Raw genomic sequence first — 22,108 nt, 5'->3', positions numbered from 1 at the left:
GCACAGTACATTGACACTACAGACAAGCAAAGCACAGGCTTACTCAACTAGCACTCCAAAGATACAATTTAACTCAAAGAAAATATCTGACTAATGTAACTGCACACAACAGAGCTTCACTTGCAAATTTCTCACTGAACCATCCTTTCCAGAGCAGAGAGTTGGTAGGGAAGGTTGGCGATGGCATTGGAACATCCCTGCACCTGAGCATGACACGTTGTGCCATGACATGCTGCAAAACAAAGCACGACCAGACCATTTCTATGATGTCCACTTCTGACCAATTGCTGACATGGCTTGTTGCATGTGCAGAACAATGATTCAGTCATTTATCACTGGTAAGAGGGTAGTCTGATGTCCCCCTAAGGAAGGAAGGAAGGAAGATTGGTTTTAATGTCCCATCAACATCAAGGTTATTAGAGACAGAGCTGAAGCTCGGATTCTATTGAGGATAGGGAAGGTAATCAGGCATGCCCTTCTGAGGGAACCATCCTGACATTTGCCCAGAACAATTTAGGGAAATCATGGAAAATGTAAATCTGGATGGCCAGAGGTAGGTTTGAACCTTTGTCCTCTGGAATGCGAATCCAGTGTGCTAACCACTGCATCACCTCACTCAGTGGTGTCGCACTAATTCAACTGTTATTGACGGTGGTAGTGGGGGGTCTTAAGTATCTTCTCATAATGGGAGAAATAGTTGTGGTCAGTATCTTCATGCCTCAGCAGCTCTGGAACTTCTTCAACCTTCTCTGTTGATGATGACTGATGGAATGTGGTATCATCTTCCATCTTTTGTAACTATTAGCCAGCTGGTTTTGCATTTTCGATATCATCTACTGACATATCCCACAAGGATTAAGGTGAATTTTAATCTTTGTAAGGAAACCATGGGAGGCTTCCCACATAGCAGGAAAGTATATGAGCCATGCATGCACTCATATTGATTCTGAACTACTCTGAATTTTGTTTCTTACTGCCAGATTCCCTGATGTCTCATGAAGGGACAGCTTTGCAGCTCTTTTGAAGTTCATCACATGCACACCTCTCTGCAGAGTTTTGTCTTGTTGGCTGATCTCAGATGCTAACTGGAGTCATTTTCCCAATGAGGATGAGGATGAGGATGAAGAACCGGCCGCCACATTCTAGTTGGCAACAAATTAAGATGAAGAATGTGCAAACTCCATTTGAGGAATCATTGCTTCCCTTTGGCTTTGGGGTTGCATGATTGCATCTGTTAACATTCCTTATTCCCAAGGTCTGGCATCAAGATAAATGGTGAGCACCTAGTCTTGTATGTGATTAAGTGTTGGATGTGATTTGATAAAATCGCTGTTCTTTTACTGAGCTCTTGGCCCTGGAGTTTGCTTTGTGTTCCTGTATACAGCTTTGTGTAGCTTTGTTTTGATTTGTGTTCTTAATGTGGATTGGCATTCCTGATAACTGAAACATGCCTGAGTTGTTCTTAGGACAGGTGTGAAAGGGAGCATATTTTCTCTAGTTCAAGTTCCATTATTGCTTTATTAGGCATTAAGATTATTCTTTAAAATGGTATGTGTGTCTTTCATTGAATACCCAAGTGTTCAAACTGTTGACAAAACTTTTGTATTTCCATTTGAATGTTAACTTTAAACTACTCTTGTATGGACTCCTTTAAATGGTAAGTGTGTTTTATTCTGAGTGTTCAGATGCTCAAAAATTATAAAACACTTTTTCTCCAATTGTCTATTTACATTAAAGCACTTGTGGCTTGAACAGTCACAGTTTCTCTAGTTTTAAGTTTATTATGTCAAGGCTGATGACCCATGTGTAATCTGTAATTTATTTCTGCTATGCAATTTTAAAGTGTCTTTCATGTGTTTTCGGGTGGTTTTAGAAGCTGAGCTGATCAAGCAAGTGTATGGTGCATGGACTGCACTTAAGACATTTCTTTTATGTTGCCTAATGCATTCAGTTTCAGCTCCCTTTGAAATTTTATTTAAATTGTTTACTTTAATGATCTATTTGTGAAATGGATATTTTTGATGTTCCTTAATGTTTCTGAGGGCAACGGCCTTGCCACAGTGGATACACCGGTTCCCGTCAGATCACCGAAGTTAAGCACTGTCGGGCGTGGCCGGCACTTGGATGGGTGACCATCCGGGCCACCATGTGCTGTTGCCATTTTTCGGGGTGCACTCAGCCTCGTGATGCCAACTGAGGAGCTACTCGACCGAATAGTAGCAGCTCCGGTCAAAGACAACCATCATAACGACCGGGAGTGCGGTGTGCTGACCACACGCCCCTCCTATCCGCATCCTCAGCTGAGGATGATACGGCAGTCGAATGGTTCCGATGGGCCACTTGTGGCCTGAAGACAGAGTGTTTTTTTAATGTTTCTGAGATTTAAAAATTCTGATCTAACAAAAATTAAAAAGAGGATGTGATAAATATTTAAAGGAAACATTTAACAATGGAAAATCCAGGATGTAAACTAACAATATTACAAAAAGGATAGTTGCTACTCTCCATATAGCTGAGATGCTGAGTCGCAGATAGGCTCAACAAAAAGACAATCCAAAAATTAGCTTGCGGCCAACAAGACCGTTGTCCTAGATAGAACATACTCACACACACTCACATGAATGTAACTCACATACAGATGGCCACAGTCTCTGCCTGCTGAGGCCACATGGCGAGCAGCTGCACATGGGGGACACAACCAGGTGGTGGGGCTAAGGAGGAGGCTAGGGCGGGGAGGGATAGTAGGGTAGGGTTGGGGGATGGTAAAATGCTGGCTGTGGGAACGTACGGGGATGAGGTGGAGAGAGGGTAGTGCAGCTAGGCACAGTCGTGAGGTCACATGGAGGGCAAGAGGGGAGGTTCGTAAAAAAGGAGAGAGGTAAAAAGACTGTGGGTGCATTGGTGGTTTAGAAGGCTGTGTAGTGCTGGAATGGGAACTTGGAAGGGGCTAGTGGGTAGAGGCAAAGACTAACTAAGGTTGAGGCATGATGGTTACAGGAACATAGGATAAATTGCAGGGAGAGTTCCCATCTGCGCAGTTAAGAAGAGCTGATGTTGGTGGGAACAATCCATATGGCACAGGCTGTGAAACAGTTACTGAAATAAAAATAAATGTCATGTGACTAGGGCCTCCTGTCAGTTAGACCGTTTGCTGGGTGCGAGTCTTTCATTTTGATGCCACTTTTGCGACATGCATGTTGATGGGGATGAAATAGTGATGATTAGGACAACACAACACCCAGTCCCTGAGCGGAGAAAATCTCTGACCCAGCTTGGAATTGAACCTGGGCTCTTAGGATTGACTTCTGTCTCGCTGACCACTCAGCCACCAGGGGCGGACATCACTGAAATGAAGAATGTTGTGTTGGGTGGCGTGCTCAGCAATGGGGTAGTACAGCTATTTCTTGGCCAGTTTTTTTGTGGCCTTTTATGGTGACACACAGCTTGCTAGTTTCATGCCCACATAGAATGCAGCACAGTGGTTGCAGCTTAGCTTGTGGATCACACGACTGGTTTTGCAGGTAGCCTTGCCTTTGATGGGATAGATGATGCTTGTGACCGGACTGGAGTAAGTGGTGGTGAGAGGATGTATGGGACAGGTCTTGCATCTAGGTCTATTAATAGGATATGAGGCATGAAGCAAGGTGTTGTGAGCAGGAGTTGTGTAGGGATGGATGAGGATATAATGTAGGTTTGGTGGGTTGTGGAATACCACTGTGGGAGGGGTGGGAAGGATAGTGGGTACGAAATTCCTCGTTTCAGAGCACAATGAGAGGTAGTCGAAACTATAGTAGAGAATGTGATTCAGTTGCTCCAGTCCTGGGAGGTACTGAGTTATGAGGGGAATGTTCTTCTATGGCCAGATGGTGGGATTTTTGGAGATGGTGGGTGACTAAAGGGATAAGGCATGGGAGATCTGATTTTGAACAAGGTGGGAGGGTAATTACAGTCTGTGAAGACCTCAGACCCTCAGTGTACTTCTAGAGGAACTGCTCATCACTACAGATGCAACAGCCATGGGTGGCTAGGCTGTATGGAAGGGACTTCTTGGTATGAAATGGGTTGCAGTTGTTGAAGTGGAGGTATTGCTGGTGGTTGATAGGTTTGATGTGGACAGAGGTAGTGATGTAGGTGGAGGTCAACATGTAGGAAGGTGACTTGTTGGGTTCAGTAGGGCCAGGTGAATCAAATGGGGGAGAAACTGTAGAGGTTCTGGAGGAATGTCGATAGGGTGTCCTTACCCTCAGTCCAGATCATGAAGATGTTATCATCGAATCTGAACCAGGTGAGAGGTTTGGGATTGTGAGTATTTATGTAGGATTCCTCAATATGGCCCAAGAATAGGTTGGCATAGCATGGTGCCATGCAGTGCCCATAGCCATACACCAGATTTGTTTGTAGGTAATGCCTTCAGATGAGAATTAATTATGGGTGAGGATATAGTTGTTCATGGCGATTAGGAAAGAGGTTGTAGGTTTGAAATCCTTGGGGCACTGGGAAAGGTAGTGTTCACTAGTTGAAAGGTCATGGGCATTAGTGATGTTAGTTTACAGGGAGGTGGATCATGTGGTAAAGGAAGAGGAACTATGGAAAGTTGGTGGAGGAAATGGTTGGTATCTTTTATATAGGAGGGAAGGTACCACCCAGGACTGGAGCAACTGAATCACATTCTTTGCCAGGGTTTTAACTAACTCTTATCGTGCCCTGAAATAAGGAATGTCCTACCCACTATCCTTCCTGTCCCTCCCACAGTGGTATTCCGTCATCCACCAAAGAAACACAATATCTTCATTGGGGACATGTTGAAAATGTGTGCCCTGACTGGGACTCGAACCCGGATCTCCTGCTTACATGGCAGATGCTCTATCCATCTGAGCCACCGAGAGCACAGAGGATAGGGCACCTGCAGGGACAGTGAGAAGAGAAAGAAGTACAAATGAAAATCTGTCAGAGAAAGCTGCAGTATACTTTATGAGGGTTTATCCAGTAGCTGATCTTACTGCAGACATGTTCAAATGAAGTGGAGAGTTACAAGGTTAGATTGGAAATAGAAGAAGATGCCTTGGGTGAAGAAGGGTAATAATTAATCATGCAGAATTAATGTTCAAAATAAAACACGGAAACACTACTACTGACAATAAACTGATCAAAGTGCGGAAATATGAGGTTGGTGATATTGAAGAAATATTTGCACAACTAGTGACAATTTTTTGGGAACTTACATATATGCATGAGTGTGATAGATATGAAATGCTTTTAGCATGTAGGATTTGTGATTTATTTTCAGAAGTAATAATGAAGAGTGAAATCTTACATAAATAATTACAAAAAATTCAGTACTCTATTAAGTCTTATATGAAACACACAATGTATTAAGTGACCAGCTGAAAAAAATGCTCCTATCAGAGCACAAAAAAGACAGATATGCCCCTCTTTAAAAGATTCTGACAGAAAACTGGGGAACTAGCTGCCTCAGTCCTGACACCAATGATTTTGGGATATAAACATATTTGTGGTCTTTTAACACAAAACATTTTAAATCCTTTTATCCAGTCTTTCTTTGCAGTCAAGCCTGCTTATTCCCTGTCTCCCTCTCACTGCCGCTGTCTATATATATCTACCGCTCACTGTCTCCTTTCCCTGCCACTGGCACTTTCTCTAGCCTGTCTCTCCCACTGTCACTGTCTTCATCCATTTTTATTGTTCCACCACTTTCACTGTCTCTCTGCCCACAACCATTATCTTTGTCCCATTCTTTTTCTCTTCCAGTGCCAATTTCTCTTTCTTTCTTGCTTACAGTCTGCTGTCTTTCTCTTTTCTCCACACATGTCCTTAGGGATGGTTGCTCAGACTTTTGACCGACAGACTGGTAAACATAAAGTTGAGTGTAGGGGATGGAGGTATGTGGACAAATATTTTTTTGTGTTGTTCAATAGTCTGGGGGCTCCAGAACCAAAAGCCTACGTGCTGTGGCCTTCTCCACCAGACATCATGGCGCCTAGAGTATCAACAACCAAACTGACAGCCTGCAGCCATGGGTTGCCCACCTTGCAGGCACACCGAAGCACTACACAACCGACAGGCAATATTGATGAATGGCCACAGCAACAACCACAACAACAACACCACAGCAAAGACACCAATGGCCACCAGGGGCCACTACCAGCCCACATAAACATAAGGAAGAGGTCGCTGCAGATCCCGGAACTATTTTCACACGTCAAACCACGTGATGGAAAATAGTTCCAAGGTACTCATCCGCCGAAGCACTATAAGGCTGGCACTCGGCCACACATCGGCAGTTCATCGACCGCCAGCAGACTTGGATAGCTGCCCCCCCGCAGCCTGGCTTGGATCTTCTCGCTGATCTCTGGATTTGTCTTGGTATATTGGAGAAGTCTCTGGCGGAGACTAGTAGGAAATTATTTCAGTTGTTTTCTATCTTATTCTTGTATGTAGTTGTGATTCGAAGATGGATCACTGTTTGTGTTGGTGTTATACTTGGAGAATTTGTTTTGGTTAATTGAACAGTTCAATAAATTGTTTTCGGACTTTGATCGTTAGTGTCTTCTGCTTACGCAGACACATCACTATGTATGCCTCCACTCATTTCTCTTTTTCATTTCTACTGTCTCCCTCTTTTGACTCCCACTGGTACTATTGCCATTCATCTCTCTCTCTCTTTTTCTGCTGGTATCTCTCACTGACCATTACCATCTCCTCTCTCTTCAGTCCCACTGCTGTTGTCTTCATCCAGCTCTCTCTTTTTTTTTTTTTTTTTTTTTTTTTTTTGCTGCCACTTTCTTTCTCCCACTATCAATGTCTCATCTCTCTCTCTCTCTCTCTCTCTCTCTCTCTCTCTCTCTCTCTCTCCAGCTGGCACTATCTCCTCTGTCTTACACTGTGACTGTCGCTCTGCTACTCTCTTTCAGCACAAAAAAGCACCAACATATTCGAAAGACAACATTTTTATTGAGGAAGGTTGAATGAGTGTTGAGGTAACTGGTTCTCTACTTTTCTGTCAGTCTTTTAAGGAGAAATATATTCACTTTTTTGTGCTCCAAAAAGAGCATTTTTCATCCCATTATGCAGAGATGGTGCAGGATAAAGTCTTATTGGAGAAAAATGGCAACTGAAAACGTAGTCTCATGATCTCAGAACCCTTGTGATGACTCCAGAACCTTAAAATGTGTTCACTGAATCATTTAAACCTACATATATGCCTCAGACTAGATATTATGTGCAGAAGTACAGTAACTCTAGATCTCAGAAACAGATAATGAGAACAAGAAAAATTTCAAGGTCAGCAAGACCATCATCATAAGGATATATGGTAGCAATTTTGATGTTATGCCATAAATATAAATTGTAGATGTAGTCATCCCCACAAAGTTTACTTATGGGACCCAAAAATCATAATTTTTTAGGTGTATCTTAATATTTTCAAAAATATGGAAATAATGTTTCTAGGTAAATGTCTAACAACTATTGATTTAAAACTTGAGAAATTTTCTATGGAGCGTATTTTAGATGATATCAACCCAGGTTGGAAAAATTACTGCAAACCAATTTTTGCAGTTTTCTGCGTAAGTATGGTAACTTAAAACCTCTGGATCTCACTAACAGAAAATCATATTGAAAAACATTTTAAATTTTTTCCAATAACATCATCTTAAGAACACATAGTAAAAATATCAGTGATTTACCATGAATTGAAATTATAGAAGCAACCATCCCCACAAGTGGTACATTGTTTTTCAGGGTTTTCTCAGGAGGCACCCATGAACAAATGGTGCTTTTATAAGCCATTTAAGGCCCACCCTAATGTAGAAGAACCAGCCAATTTTCTCAGTTTTTCTGGGTTGAAGGGAGTGTGTAATGTTTAAATTTTGACCCTGTACTACACACACACACACATAAAAAAGTTTTGCATCATCTCGGTTCCGAGAGTTCCAGAACCTGCACAGAAAATTTGAATAGAGATAAACATAAACATCATTTCCGCACTTTTAATTGCTCATGAAAACCACACATTGCATGTTGAGCCACCATACAGCGAGACCTTCAGAGGTAGTAGTCCAGATTGCTGTACACACCGGTACCTCTAATACCCAGTAGGACATCCTCTGGCATTGACGCATGCCTGTATTCATCATGGCATACTATCCACAAGTTCATCAAGGCACTGTTGGTCCAGATTGTCCCACTCCTCAATGGTGATACAGCAGAGATCCCTCAGAGTGGATGGTGAGTCACATCGTACAGAAACAGCCCTTTTCAGTCTATCCCAGGCACGTTCGATAGGGTTGGAGAACATGCTGGCCGCTCTAGTCGAGCAATGCTGTTATCCTGAAGGAAGCCACTCACAATATGTGCATGATGGGGGCATGAATTGTCATCCATTAACATGAATGCTTCACAAATATGCTGCTGATATGGTTGCCCTATCAGTCGGAGGATGGCATTCACATATCATACAGCCATTACGGCACCTTCCATAACCACCAGTGGTGTACATCAGCCCCACATAATGCCACCCCAAAACATCAGGGAACCTCCACCTTGCTGCACTCACTGGACAATGTGTCTAAGGTATTCAGACTGATCGGGTTTTCTCCAAACACGTCTCTGACGTTTGTCTGGTTGAAGAAATATGTGACACTCATCGGTGAAGAGAAGGTGATGCCAATCCTGAGCTGTCCATTTGGCATGTTGTTGGGCCCATCTGTACCACACTGCATGGTGTCATGGTTGCAAAGATGGACCTCAGCATGGACGTCAGGAGTGAAGTTGCGCATCAGGCTGCCTATTGCGCACAGCTTAAGCCGAAACATGATGTCCTGTGGCTGCATGAAAGGCATTATTCAACATGGTGGCGATGCTGTCAGGGTTCCTCTGGGCCATAATCCATAGGTAGCGATCATCTACTGCAGTAGTAGCCCTTGGGTGGTCTGAGCAAGGCATGTCATTGACAGTTCCTGTCTCTCCGTATCTCCTCAATGTCCGAACAACATCGCTTTTGTTCACTCCGAGACAACTGGACACTTCCCTCATTAAGAGCCCATCCTGGCACAAAGTAACAATGTGGACACAATTGAACCATGGTATTGACCATCTAGGCATGGCTGAACTACAGACAACACGAGCCGTGTACGTCCTTCCTGGTGGAATGACTGGAACTGATCGGCTGTTGGAACCCCTCCATCTAATAAGTGCTGCTCAAGCATGGGTGTTTACATCTTTGGGCGGGTTTAGTGACATCTCTGAACAGTCCAAGGAACTGTGTCTTTGATACAGTATCCACTGTCAATGGCTATCTTCAGGAGTTTTGGGAACTGCGGTGATGCAAAATTTTTTTTGATGTGTGTAGTATAGCTACAGAAGGCCTGTTCTTCCAGTAGGTATACAAACAATGGCTATGCCAAAGGCTATCCAAAATGTTTGACCTCTCATCTCCCCTGTAATGAACAGATGACAATGTAATTACATGCAGAATCAGAACCAGCACCTGCATTTAACATTTGACGACGCCACTATGGCTGCAGTGCATTAGGACTTTGTTTTTATGAAACAGTTCTGATGATGATCATTAAAGACCGAAACTGGTAATCTGTTAACAAAAAGTTTGTGACCATAGACGTAAATTAAAGGAAACTTATTACATATATGGGTTACCGTTTTTTCATGACGATGTCACAGCTTGTGATATTAACTGTTGTCTTTGGCAACATTTTTAGCAGTGCTGTAGTGGACCTTTCCATATGTGGAAATTTCAAAAGTCAATTCTATTAGAACTAGTCTCACCACAGTTGAATCTGTCACCTTTGTTTGTGAGTCTTGATGAGTGATTTTCAGTGATGAATTGTGTTATTCTAGTTATCCACCTTACTGAGCTCAGTTCAAGTATGAGCTATTCTCTGGGAGTGGTTACAGTACATTGTCACTGTGCAAGATACATCCTTCTTAAAGAGTGGATGTTGTTGTCTTGTTTGACTGGCAATGGTGTACAGTAGTGACATCCCTCTAGAGTGGAGGTTTTTGAGTTTCATGAGAGGTAGATAGTTTAGTTTTGATCAGACATCACTTTTATTGACATTCACACACATAAGCTGACATAATGTGTGGTTTGGAGGCAGTTCTGATCAGATTGTAATTTATGGTGAGTCATATTCTTTGTCAGTAGTGGCATCTTGTAATGCAGTAACTATATCCACTTTCTTGCTGTTGTTGTTATGGTCTTCAGTCCTGAGACTGGTTTCATGCAGCTCTCCATGCTACTCTATCCTGTGCAAGCTTCATCATCTCCCAGTACCCTACATCCTTCTGAATCCGCTTAGTATATTCATCTCCTGGTCTCCCTCTACGATTTTTACCCTCCACGCTGCCCTCCAATACTAAATTGGTGATCCCTTGATGCCTCAGAACATGTCCTACCAACCGACCCCTCCTTCTAGTCAAGTTGTGCCACAAACTTCTCTTCTCCCCAATCCTATTCAATACTTCCTCATTAGTTATGTGATCTACCCATCTAATCTTCAGCATTCTTCTGTAGCACCACATTTCAAAAGCTTCTATTCTCTTCTTGTCCAAACTATTTATTGTCCATGTTTCACTTCCATACATGGCTACACTCCATACAATACTTTCATAAATGACTTCCTGACACTTAAATCTGTACTCGCTGTTAACAAATTTCTCTTCTTCAGAAACGCTTTCCTTGCCATTGCCAGTCTACATTTTATGTCCTCTCTACTTCGACCATCATCAGTTATTTTGCTCCCCAAATAGCAAAACTCCTTTACTACTTTAAGCGTCTCATTTACTAATATAATTCCCTCAGCATCACACGACTTAATTCAACTACATTCCACTATCCTAGTTTTGCATTTGTTGATGTTCATCTTATATCCTCCTTTCAAGACACTATCCATTCCGTTCAACTGCTCTTCCAAGTCCTTTGCTGTCTCTGACAGAATTACAATGTCATCGGCGAACCTCAAAGTTTTTATTTCTTCTTCATGGATTTTAATACCTACTCTGAATTTTTCTTTTGTTTCCTTCACTGCTTGCTCAATATACAGATTGAATAGCATCGGGGAGAGACTACAACCCTGTCTCACTCCCTTCCCAACCACTGCTTCCCTTTCATGTCCCTCGACTCTTATAACTGCCATCTGGTTTCTGTACAAATTATAAATAGCCTTTCGCTCCCTGTATTTTACCCCTGCCACCTTCAGAATTTGAAAGAGAGTATTCCAATCAACATTGTCAAAAGCTTTCTCTAAGTCTAGAAATGCTAGAAACGTAGGTTTGCCCTACCTTAATGTAGCTTCTAAGATAAGTCGTAGGGTCATTATTGCCTCATGTGTTCCAACATTTCTACGGAATCCAAACTGATTTTCCCCGAGGTCCACTTCTACCAGTTTTTCCATTCGTCTGTAAAGAATTCGCGTTAGTATTTTGCAGCTGTGACTTATTAAACTGATAGTTCAGTAATTTTCACATATGTCAACACCTGCTTTCTTTGGGATTGGAATTATTATATTTTTCTTGAAGTCTCAGGGTATTTCACCTGTTTCATACATCTTGCTCACCAGATGGTAGTGTTTTGTCAGGACTGGCTCTCCCAAGGCCGTCAGTAGTTCTAATGGAATGTTGTCTACTCCAGGGGCCTTGTTTTGACTCAGGTCTTTCCGCAGTATCGTATCTCCCATTTCATCTTCATCAACATCCTCTTCCATTTCCATAATATTGTCCTCAAGTACACCGCCCTTGTATAGACCCTCTATATACTCCTTCCACCTTTCTGCTTTCCCTTCTTTGCTTAGAACTGGGCTTCCATCTGAGCTCTTGATGTTCATGCAAGTGGTTATCTCCAAAGATCTCTTTAATTTTCCTGTAGGCAGTATCTATCTTACCCCTAGAGAGATAAGCCTCTACATCCTTACATTTGTCCTCTAGCCATCCCTGCTTAGCCATTTTGCACTTCCTGCCGATCTCATTTTTGAGACGTTTGTATTCCTTTTTGCCTGCTGCATTTACTGCATTTTTATATTTTCTCTTTTCATCAATTAAATTCAATATTTCTTCTGTTACCCAAGGATTTCTATAAGCCCTCATCTTTTTACCTGCTTGATCCTCTGCTGCCTTCACTACTTTATCCCTCAAAGCCACCCATTCTTCTTCTACTGTATTTCTTTCCCCCCTTCCTGTCAATTGTTCCCTTATGCTCTCCCTGAAACTCTGTACAACCTCTGGTTTAGTCAGTTTATCCAAGTCCCATCTCCTTAAATTCCCATCTTTTTGCAGTTTCTTCACTTTTAATCTACAGGTCATAACCAATAGATTGTGGTCAGAGTCCACATCTGCCTCTGGAAATGTCTTACAATTTAGAACCTGGTTCCTAAATCTCTGTCTTACCATTATATAAGCTATCTGAAACCTGTTAGTATCTCCAGGCTTCTTCCATGTATATAGCCTTCTTTTATGATTCTTGAATCAAGTGTTAGCTATGATTAAGTTGTTGCTCTGTGTAAAATTCTACCAGGCGGCTTCCTCTTTCATTTCTTAGCCCCAATCCATATTCACCTACTACGTTTCCTTCTCTCCCTTTTCCTACTACCGAATTCCAGTCACCCACGACTATTAAATTTTCGTCACCCTTCACTATCTGATTAACTTCTTTTATTTCATCATACATTTCTTCAATTTCTTCGTCATCTGCAGAGCTAGTTGGCATATAAACTTGTACTACTGTAGTAGGCGTGGGCTTCGTATCTATCTTGGCCACAATAATGCGTTCACTATGCTGTTTGTAGTAGCTTACCCGCATTCCTATTTTCCTATTCATTATTAAACTTACTCCTGCATTACCCTTTTTGATTTTGTGTTTATAACCCTGTAGTCACCTGACCAAGTCTTGTTCCTCCTGCCTCCGAACTTCACTAATTCCCACTATATCTAACTTCAACCTATCCATTTCCCTTTTTAAGTTTTCTAACCTACCTGCCCGATTAAGGGATCTGACATTCCACGCTCCGATACGTAGAATGCCAGTTTTCTTTCTCCTGATAACAACTTTCTCTTGAGTAGTCCCCGCCCGGAGATCCGAATGGGGGACTATTTTACCTCCGGAATATTTTACCCAAGAGCACGCCATCATCATTTAATCATACAGTAAAGCTGCATGCCCTCAGGAAAAATTATGGCCGTAGTTTCCCCTTGCTTTCAGCCGTTCGCAGTACCAGCACAGCAAGGCCGATTTGGTTAGTGTTACAAGGCCAGATCAGTCTATCGTCCAGACTGTTGCCCTTGCAACTACTGAAAACGCTGCTGCCCCTCTTCAGGAACCACACATTTGTCTGAACAGATACCCCTCCGATGTGGTTGCACCTATGGTACGGCTATCTGTATCGCTGAGGCACGCAAGCCTCCCCACCAACGGCAAGGTCCATGGTTCATGGGGGTGGATTCACTTTCTTGTCATGGAGTAAAGTACTTATAAGCTGTGAGTTTTGTGAACTGGAGGAGAGAATATTTGATCTGATGGTGCAATTAAGACATTAGTGTACAATCCTTGAGTTATCTGTATACACGTGAGAGATGTGACTGTTGGGTGCAGGAGCTGACTTGAATTCATTAACACTCAAGTTTAAGTGTCAGAGAAAGATTAAACTTCCAGTGTGGATGAACTGTGGATGAGTCAACCATCATTGGTGGCTTGTCGCTCATCAAACACTACATTGTTGACAGTAGGCATATCGTCGATGCAGTGGCCATGTGGGTGTGTCATTTGATTTAAAATGACATTGACAACTCAGTTCAGTGCTTAGCAAAAATGTTCTGTGATTGTGCTTGTGAGTTGCTGAACATGTTTCACTGAGGAACTCAGAGGGATTATAACTGCATTTGAAATTGTCTCAACTGAAATGTACTTTATTATACCTCTGCTACCATATCCATATATCTACTGGTCTTAATCTATTTCTTTACACAAAGTTTTTGTTTTACTTCAGTACTTATGCTTACTGTACAAATTTTTAATTTTCACTCACCATCAATTCCTGCTGATATCTTCTCTATGAGAGTCACCCTATATTCCATAACCAGTTTTGTAGTTGGTTGTACCCCTGGGTGAGCCACGTTGTGCAGTTTGTGGAAAACAGTTTTCTGAAATTTTGCGGGACTACTCAAAGTACACCGTAGTTAAGTAGCAGTTCCAGAAATTAGTATTCCTGCCATAACTCAAATCCATTAGCAGAGTCTTGTAGTAATTCTTTGATTTGTGGATTCTGCTGTTGCACTACTGCAAGGTCTTCATAATTGGTGTTGACATTGCATTTGCACATGAGAGGAAATTGACCACAATGTTGTCTGTTCCCTTAAGATGTTGAACATCTGTAGGGAACTAGCTAATAAAATCCATGTGACAGAATCAGCATGGGATACCATCCTTGCTCAAGCTAAGGAGGGTGTGCACCCGTGACTGATTGTCTGTAAAAATTGTGACTGATCTGCCTTCACTGTCTTCTCAGAAATGCTTCACTGCTTTGTAAAGTGCCAACATTTTCTGGCTGTAAGCTTATCACTTGCATTGCAATGCCATAAGCTTTTGAGAAAAAAACCATAGCAGCTGTTGCTGGCCTCTGACCATTTGCAGCAGAACTGCACATATAGCAGTTCCACTAGCATCAATGAGAACTGATAAGGGTGCCAAAGACAATGGCTGTACCAAGATGACAGCTCAGTGTAGACTACCTTTTATTTGGTCAAATGCACATTGCACCTGACTCATTCATGACAGTGTTTGTTCACCATGTGCAGTCTTTTCAGCTGATGTGTCAGTCAGCAGCACTTGAATTTTGGCAGCCTGGTGTATATTGTGAGGGTAGAAATTGATTGCTGCCAATGAAGTGTCGCAATTTGTGAAAGTTTCTGGCCCATACATCTGATGGATAAGATCCATGTATTACTGTATTGATTTAATACTCATCAGTGTCACAGAATGAGCTAGAAAGATGATTTCTTGTTTATGTAGTTGACACTTTTCTTCATTCATGATCATCCCATACTGTATGAGGGTGTGAATATAATGCTCGTTTCGAATATACTAAGATGTTAGTAAGAGAAACGAAACTGGACAATATGGAGTACTTTATTTATAAACTGTTGCCAAGTGTGAGTGGCATTTTTTAATCTGAAGGGCACAAAAAGAAACTCATGTAGTCCAAATGGTATAACTATCATACTTTTTGTACATATTTGGGGTTCTTGGGGATTTGCAAATACACTTTCTGGCATTTCAAGATGCTAAATATGGAGGCATCTGCAAATGCACGTGCAAAATCTTGAATATTAGGATATTAGATACTGGGTACTGATCTGGTGCTGTACAGGAGTTAAGAGCTTGGTAGTCACCACACAGGAAGTACAAAACATTTTTCTTTGGCACTAAATGTGTGAAGGATGTGCACGGGCTGTCTGGAGGGTGTACTATTCCCACTTGTAGTAATTTATTGATAACGGCCTGAGAGGCTCGTAACTTGTCCACAGTTAGCCAGTCAGTCTTGTGGAAAACTGGTGGCCCTGATGCGGTATTTATCCTGTGGACCATATCACTATTCATATATTTTTCCTATGAACACTGGGAACACTGATATCACTGTGGGTGGTAGTATGTGCTCTGTTATTTACATTTTGTGGTACTGACCTGCATGATGGAGTAAGATTTCTCATGTGTTACTGGCATACTTTGTTATCATAAACTGTTTTTCTCCTCCTCGCATGTCATATTACATGTGCTCCTCTGGTTGTTCACAAATGTCACTCAGTACTGTTACAAGTTCACTTGGTGTATGATCCACAGATGAGTTCCTGGGATGAGCTCTTTTATTCTTGATTTTCTCTATTCACACTTTAATCACTTTTAGTTCCATTGTCTTGTAGGACAATTTTGTTTTTAACTGTTGGTTATCCTCATATAACTTTTCTTTTCTTTTGTCTTCATACTTCATGTTCATAGCTTCTAGAATTGATTTTAGAGGATGATATGCATTCTTCAATTGGTTATTGATCATTGTTTTGGAATTTGAATATTATCTGTTTGGGTGCTTCAAGGGGAAGGGGGGAGCGGTCTACCAATGACACCCATCACAGATGCTCTGCAGCTCATGTGTCAAAGTGTGCCATCTGCTAAATCAGGAGAGAGGTGGAACTGTCCTAAAAATTGCACTGCATAAAGGCTCATTTACATCTGCAATAACGAAATGCCAGATGAAAGTTTCATGTACTCTGAGGTCAACTGCAGCATACAGAACCCAGTAAATTGTACTCGATGGCGAGTGTTCACCAGAGACAAGGGTATCATCAGGAGTGCCCCACGGGAGTACAATAGGACTGTGGTTGTTCTCTATACCTATAAATGATTTGGCAGACGGAGTGGGCAGTGGTCTGCAGTTGTTTGCTGATGTTGTGCTCGCCACTGTGGATGAGCAGTTTAGGCACCTCAGTCCAGAACCACACTGCTGCTACGGTCGCAGATTCGAATCCTGCCTTAGGCATGGATGTGTGTGATGTCCTTAGGTTAGTTAGGTTTCAGTAGTTCTAAGTCTAGGGGACTGATGACCTCAGATGCTAAGTCCCATAGTGCTTGGAGCCATTTTTTGATGATTTTGTGGTGTACGTTAAGGTGTCAAGGTTGAGTGACTGTAGGAAGATACAAGCTGACTTGGACAAAGTTTCCAGTTTGTGTGATGAATGGCAGCTAGCACTAAATGTGGGAAAATGTAAATTAATGCAGATGAATAGGAAGAACAAACCTGTAATGTTCAGATACAGTATTACTAGTGTTCAGCTTGACACAGTCAAGTCATTTAAAGATCGGAGCATAACATTGCAAAGTGATATGAGGTGGAACTAGCATGTGAAAACTGTGGTAGGGAAGGCAAATGGTCAACATCAGTTTATTGGGAGGATTTTAGGAAAAAGTGGTTCACCTCTAGAGGAAACCACTATAGGATGCTGGTGCAACCTATTCCTGAGACTGTTTGAGTGTTTGGGATCAGTACCAGGTTGAATAGAAGGAAAACACTGAACCAGTTCAGAGGAGGACTGCTAGATTTGTTACCGGTAGGTTCGAACAAAACATAAGTGTTACAGAGATGCTTCGGAAAATCGAACGGGAATCCCTGGAGTTAAGGTGGCTTTCCTTTTGGGAAACACTATTAAGAAAATTTAGAGAACCAGTATTTGAAGCTGACTACCAAACGATGTAGATGGCTGGCATCTGCCATTGCCGTTAGTTTTTGGTGTTTACTTGTGATGTCACTGTCTTGTATTTCTGTGAGCATTCAGTGTCCTTTGGCAAACAGCTGCAACAGCAGAGCAATTTGTTTATTTTGCTCCTTCCTTAATAGTGTTGTCATGATTGCAGAATTGCAAAAATGCTGCCTGCTACTTATAATTTAGATTCCCATATTCACACGGAATCACCAGTGTCTGAATATGTGGTGGTAATCTAGTTAATGAAAGTGTTCAAACGGTCTTGTCTGGCAAGTTTATTGTGTCTACCAGGTCATGCAAGAGTCTCCAAAACTGTGAAGGTATTCCACTGCCCAATTTTTGTCCATTTATTGCTTGCTGCAGCTGCTGATCCAGTGACTGAATTAATTGTTGGTGCAAAGTCACTCTTGTCTTATCAAATTTCTAAATTTGCTGGTAGCAAGTGGTGATTTATGAGAGCAGTTTTAGAAGTTCATGGAATCACCACCAGATATCAGCACTAACTTGTAGAGGTCCCCATGTAATAATACATCATCCTTTAAGTGTAAACACTTGACCTGTCAGTGCACTGGGTAGAGAGATCTGTGGTGTGGATGTCTCTCTGTTGTTGTTCCTATGTAGTGATTAGTGAAGTTTGAAAAAATCAAGATTGAAGAAGTGATTAAGTCTGTTGTAAAGAAAGGTATGAAAGCAAAGGAAATTCTTGCCACTTTTCAGAACAAAATGGGGAACTTTGCTCCATTGTATTCAACTGTTGCGAAGTAGATAAATGATTTTAAATTTGATCAGGATGGCTTAGATGATGATCCATGTCGTGGTCAGCAAGAAGTGCCACTACTGCAGAAATTGTTGCAAAAGTGCATAAGATGTTCATGAAGGATTGCCAACTGAAAATGCAAGAAATTGATAAAGCTCTACAGATGTCATCATCTCATCTGAATAGGCACACAATGTTTTAAGAGTGGAACTGGATATGAGAAAATTATCTGTTAGATGTGTGCCACAGCTCTTAACACAGGATCAGAAATCCGAACAATGTTTGATCTGTTTTCAAAGGAACCAAGAAGACTTTTTGCACCAGTTTGTGACCACAGATGGAACTTGGGTCCACTACTATGCCTTGGAGACAAAACAACAATTAACACACTGGAGATGTGTTGATTCATCACTACTGAAGAAAGCAAGGGAAATATCATTGGCCTGAAAGGTCATGACATCAGTTTTCTGGGTTTTGAAAAGTATTCTCCTGACAGATTATCTTCCCATTGGTCAAAAATTATGAGAGAATACTATGATAACCTCCTGGACCAACTACAGCAAAATATACATGACAAAAGCCCAGGTTTTGTAAGGAAGACAGTCATTTTTCATCAAAACAGTGGGTGCCCATGTGCAAGTGTCATTGCCATGGCATAAATACATGAACTTAGATACGAACTGTTGTCACACCAACCTTATTAACCTCCTTTGGTTCCATAAGACTTCCATCTCTTCCCCAAGCTCAATATTTTTTTCTGTGGATGGAGATTATCTTCAAATGAAGAACTGACAGCCAAAGTTGATAGGTATTTTGCAGGCCTGCAGGAGTCTAGTTTTTGAAATGGGATAAAGGCACTGGAACATCACTGAATGAAGTGCATTAATGTACAGGAAGACTACAATGAAAAATAAATAAGTTGCACTGGTGTAAGTTCTTTCTTCCATTCTGGAAACTTTTCAAACCACCCTTGTACCACACCATTAATAATATAAGCATATTCACTAAAATTTCTGAGTAGTGCAGAAAACTTCAAATCATCCTGCATTTCCACTGGTGCAGATGCACTAATAAAATGATGTCAAGTGATGCTACACAGGTCTGTATGTCCAGGAAACACAAAAGTAAACACTGACCTGAGGTTGTAGGACAAGATCTGAATAATTTTTTAAGTCAGTTAGAGGATCAAACTGTGCCAAACACTTTCAGCATGAGGGTTGGCCAGAAATTCTGCACATGTGTGGAGATGCTGCACATGTGAAACTTCCTGGTCACACTTTGCACACTTAGCAGTTGTGTAAACAGGGAAATGGAACTGCCACTACTCATTTAGTATATGTCTCTAATCACAGATGTCACTGCTTCACTTTAACCACAATCTGGGATCCACTGTACCTGGAGCACTCTCATGCTATTTTCACAGTGTGTAATGCAACCATGGGAAGGTATCATGTTATTCCATTGCCCTATCAATAAACATCTAAGACAAAACTTTAAAAAATGGTGCATAAATATATTAAATTGGTTGTATGCCCAGATTAGTTACCTATATATGCTTCATGGCAGGGGTATCACACATCTCTCAATAATTAAAGGATAATTTTCAAGCATGTAAGTATATGCTGAACAACTGGTTTAATAACAAATGTTTCAGATGAGAATTTTTGCCTATGTAGCATGGAGGAGGATGAGGCACAGTTACTAAATAACAATTTTAAATTAGAAAAAAGAAAGAATTCTGAAACATATTATCACTGATGATGAGAAATGATAAAGTTAATATCAAGCACAAACACACCACACATTGACAAATGCAAGCATTTGCCAAGAGTTTTGTCACTAATGCTAGACTGACACCTTTATTTTTCATTTTAATTATGGAGAAAAATATTTCACACACATGACTAGATCCAAATATGAACATAATTCTCATAGTTCTATGATGCATGTGTGAAAATTCTTGCTGTGGAAAGTTTTACTAGAATTCTTTTGTACTGGGTACTGCAAAGAACTGGTGCTTCACCTGTGTACTGCACTGCAGATTGATTAATTCCATCTGTAAATGATGTGGAGCGTCTTCAAATGATGCAGAAAACAGCTGTGCAAAACATAAAATGGTAGGAGACACACTCATAACATCTACAAAACATGCTCAAAATTGCTCCTTAATTTTTACAATTATTGACATGTATTCTTGATATCAAGCACTTTCATGGACCAAATTAAAGGTTGGGAAAAGTGCAGTGTTGTGAGACAATAATTGGCTCTTCCAGACAGTAAGCTGCCATTCAAAAGCATTTACTTTTTCTGATATATCAGAAATTAAATTACTGTCACCTTGCAAAATGACATTCAGGCTGTTCATGCGAGACATAATATCAATGAGAAATGCTAGGTCTGACATGCAGCAAGGATCTATTAATTTGGTTTTCTTTCCCTCCCTATGTAAGAAATGTACATGGCCAATCATAAATCAAAAAATCTTCTCAGCATTTTACCTTGACTGAGCCAGCATACTACAATATAGTAAGATATGTCACTATATTCCTCTCCTAATTCCTCCAATAACTGCTGAAACTCACAATGTGTAAGCCCAGGTGTTTTCAGATAGCTTACTTAACTGATTTTGCTCTACGTAGAATGCAGTGAATTTGAGACAATGTCTCTTCTGTACATTCTAGCTTTTTGTGCATCAGTGCTATGAGTCCACTCTGATGGAATTGCATTGCCAATGCTCCATCTGTGGTCATTGAGATTAACCATTTCCAATCCATACCAACACCATCAATCACTTGCTTGACTGCTTGGGATAAATCTACGTCTGTTGTAGGTCCTTTCAAAGCCACTAAGCCCAAAACATCCTCTGTTACACACAGATCATTATCAATACCTTGTATGTATATCACCACCTGAGCAGTATCTGTATGATCTGTTGCTTCATTCAATGCAACAGAGAAAGCAACAAAGTTCCTAGCCTTATTTATTAACTGCCTCTGCACATCATCAGCCATAACATTTATATGTCTTGTCACTGTTTGTTTGTAATGGACAATTTCTTGAAACCTGTGAATGATTATGGGACACAAAAGTTTTGTAGCCTTAATGACACAGTGTTTTACAAACTCCTCTTCAGAAAACTGTTTCCTGGATGTAATTTTGAAACTTGCTGGCAACAGATGTACTGTGATTGTTATTCTGAAAAATTGAAAACAGTACATTGTACAGTAATAAGTAATGAAGAGTTCAAAAGCTATCAACTGTTATGACTTAGATTTCAAACCTGTTGATGTGCCTCATCCACTTTCATAAGCACACTTAATTTAGCTTGCTGTTCTTCACTTTTCAGGGTACTACACTCATCTTTATGAAATGAGTTGTAGTATCTTTTGATCACGAACTTGTGCTGGCCACCTATTATTCAGCAGCACAGTAAAAACTGCAAGTTTTCATCTACTGCTGTAAGGAAGAATTGCAGTTCCCAGTTGTGTTTAAATGACTGAGAACACAGATCTCCCATTCTTTGCTTTTATGCAGTACTCGCCATTTCTCAGTATGTCTCACATAAGGCTACAGTTGCCAGAGGGAAGCAAGACTGTTGTGCTTTGGTCCTCCTGGTTCCATGTAAGCAAGAAGCAGAACCATCACCACTCATTTACTATATGTGTCTAGTCACAGATGTTGTCGTTCCGCATTGCCTGCTGGCTGAGATGTGCACAACTGTGCCACACTTCCACACCTTTGCACAATGTGCAGCATTTGGCTGGCCCTGGTCTATGCAAATGTTCCATATTATTGAAACTATGAAAATTGTTGCAGTTTGTCTCTTCCACTTTTCATCACATTCATTGTCTGTGCAGATTTCTTAAAAACACTTGGAGAACCACAATTAAAGTCAGCATGCTGAGAAAATTGTCATAGTATATGTTGCTCCTTGTAACTTGTCATTGTTGCTGCAAAGCACTCCTTTATTTATCTTGAATTTTGCCAAAAAATCTTGGTTTGCTTGTCACAGACACACTGTGGGAATTCCAGGTGGGTAGAAGCAATGACACATGAGCAGACTGCAGAATA

The 22,108-nt window shown here is 41.1% G+C and overlaps 1 protein-coding gene and 1 pseudogene across 2 annotated transcripts in view; one reads left to right on the top strand and one right to left on the bottom strand.

Moving 5' to 3' along the window:
• Window positions 1-22,108, bottom strand: part of LOC126239862 (malate dehydrogenase, cytoplasmic-like) — a 73,628-nt gene that overhangs the window by 15,398 nt on the left and 36,122 nt on the right. The gene's annotated exons all lie outside the window — the stretch shown is intronic.
• LOC126203450 (5S ribosomal RNA) lies at window positions 2,043-2,160 on the top strand (annotated as a pseudogene).

This window comes from Schistocerca nitens, chromosome 1 (genome assembly GCF_023898315.1).
Source record: "Schistocerca nitens isolate TAMUIC-IGC-003100 chromosome 1, iqSchNite1.1, whole genome shotgun sequence".
Taxonomy (NCBI): domain Eukaryota; kingdom Metazoa; phylum Arthropoda; class Insecta; order Orthoptera; family Acrididae; genus Schistocerca; species Schistocerca nitens.
Note: the sequence above shows the minus strand (reverse complement) of the source record. Positions and strands in the feature narration are given on the sequence as shown.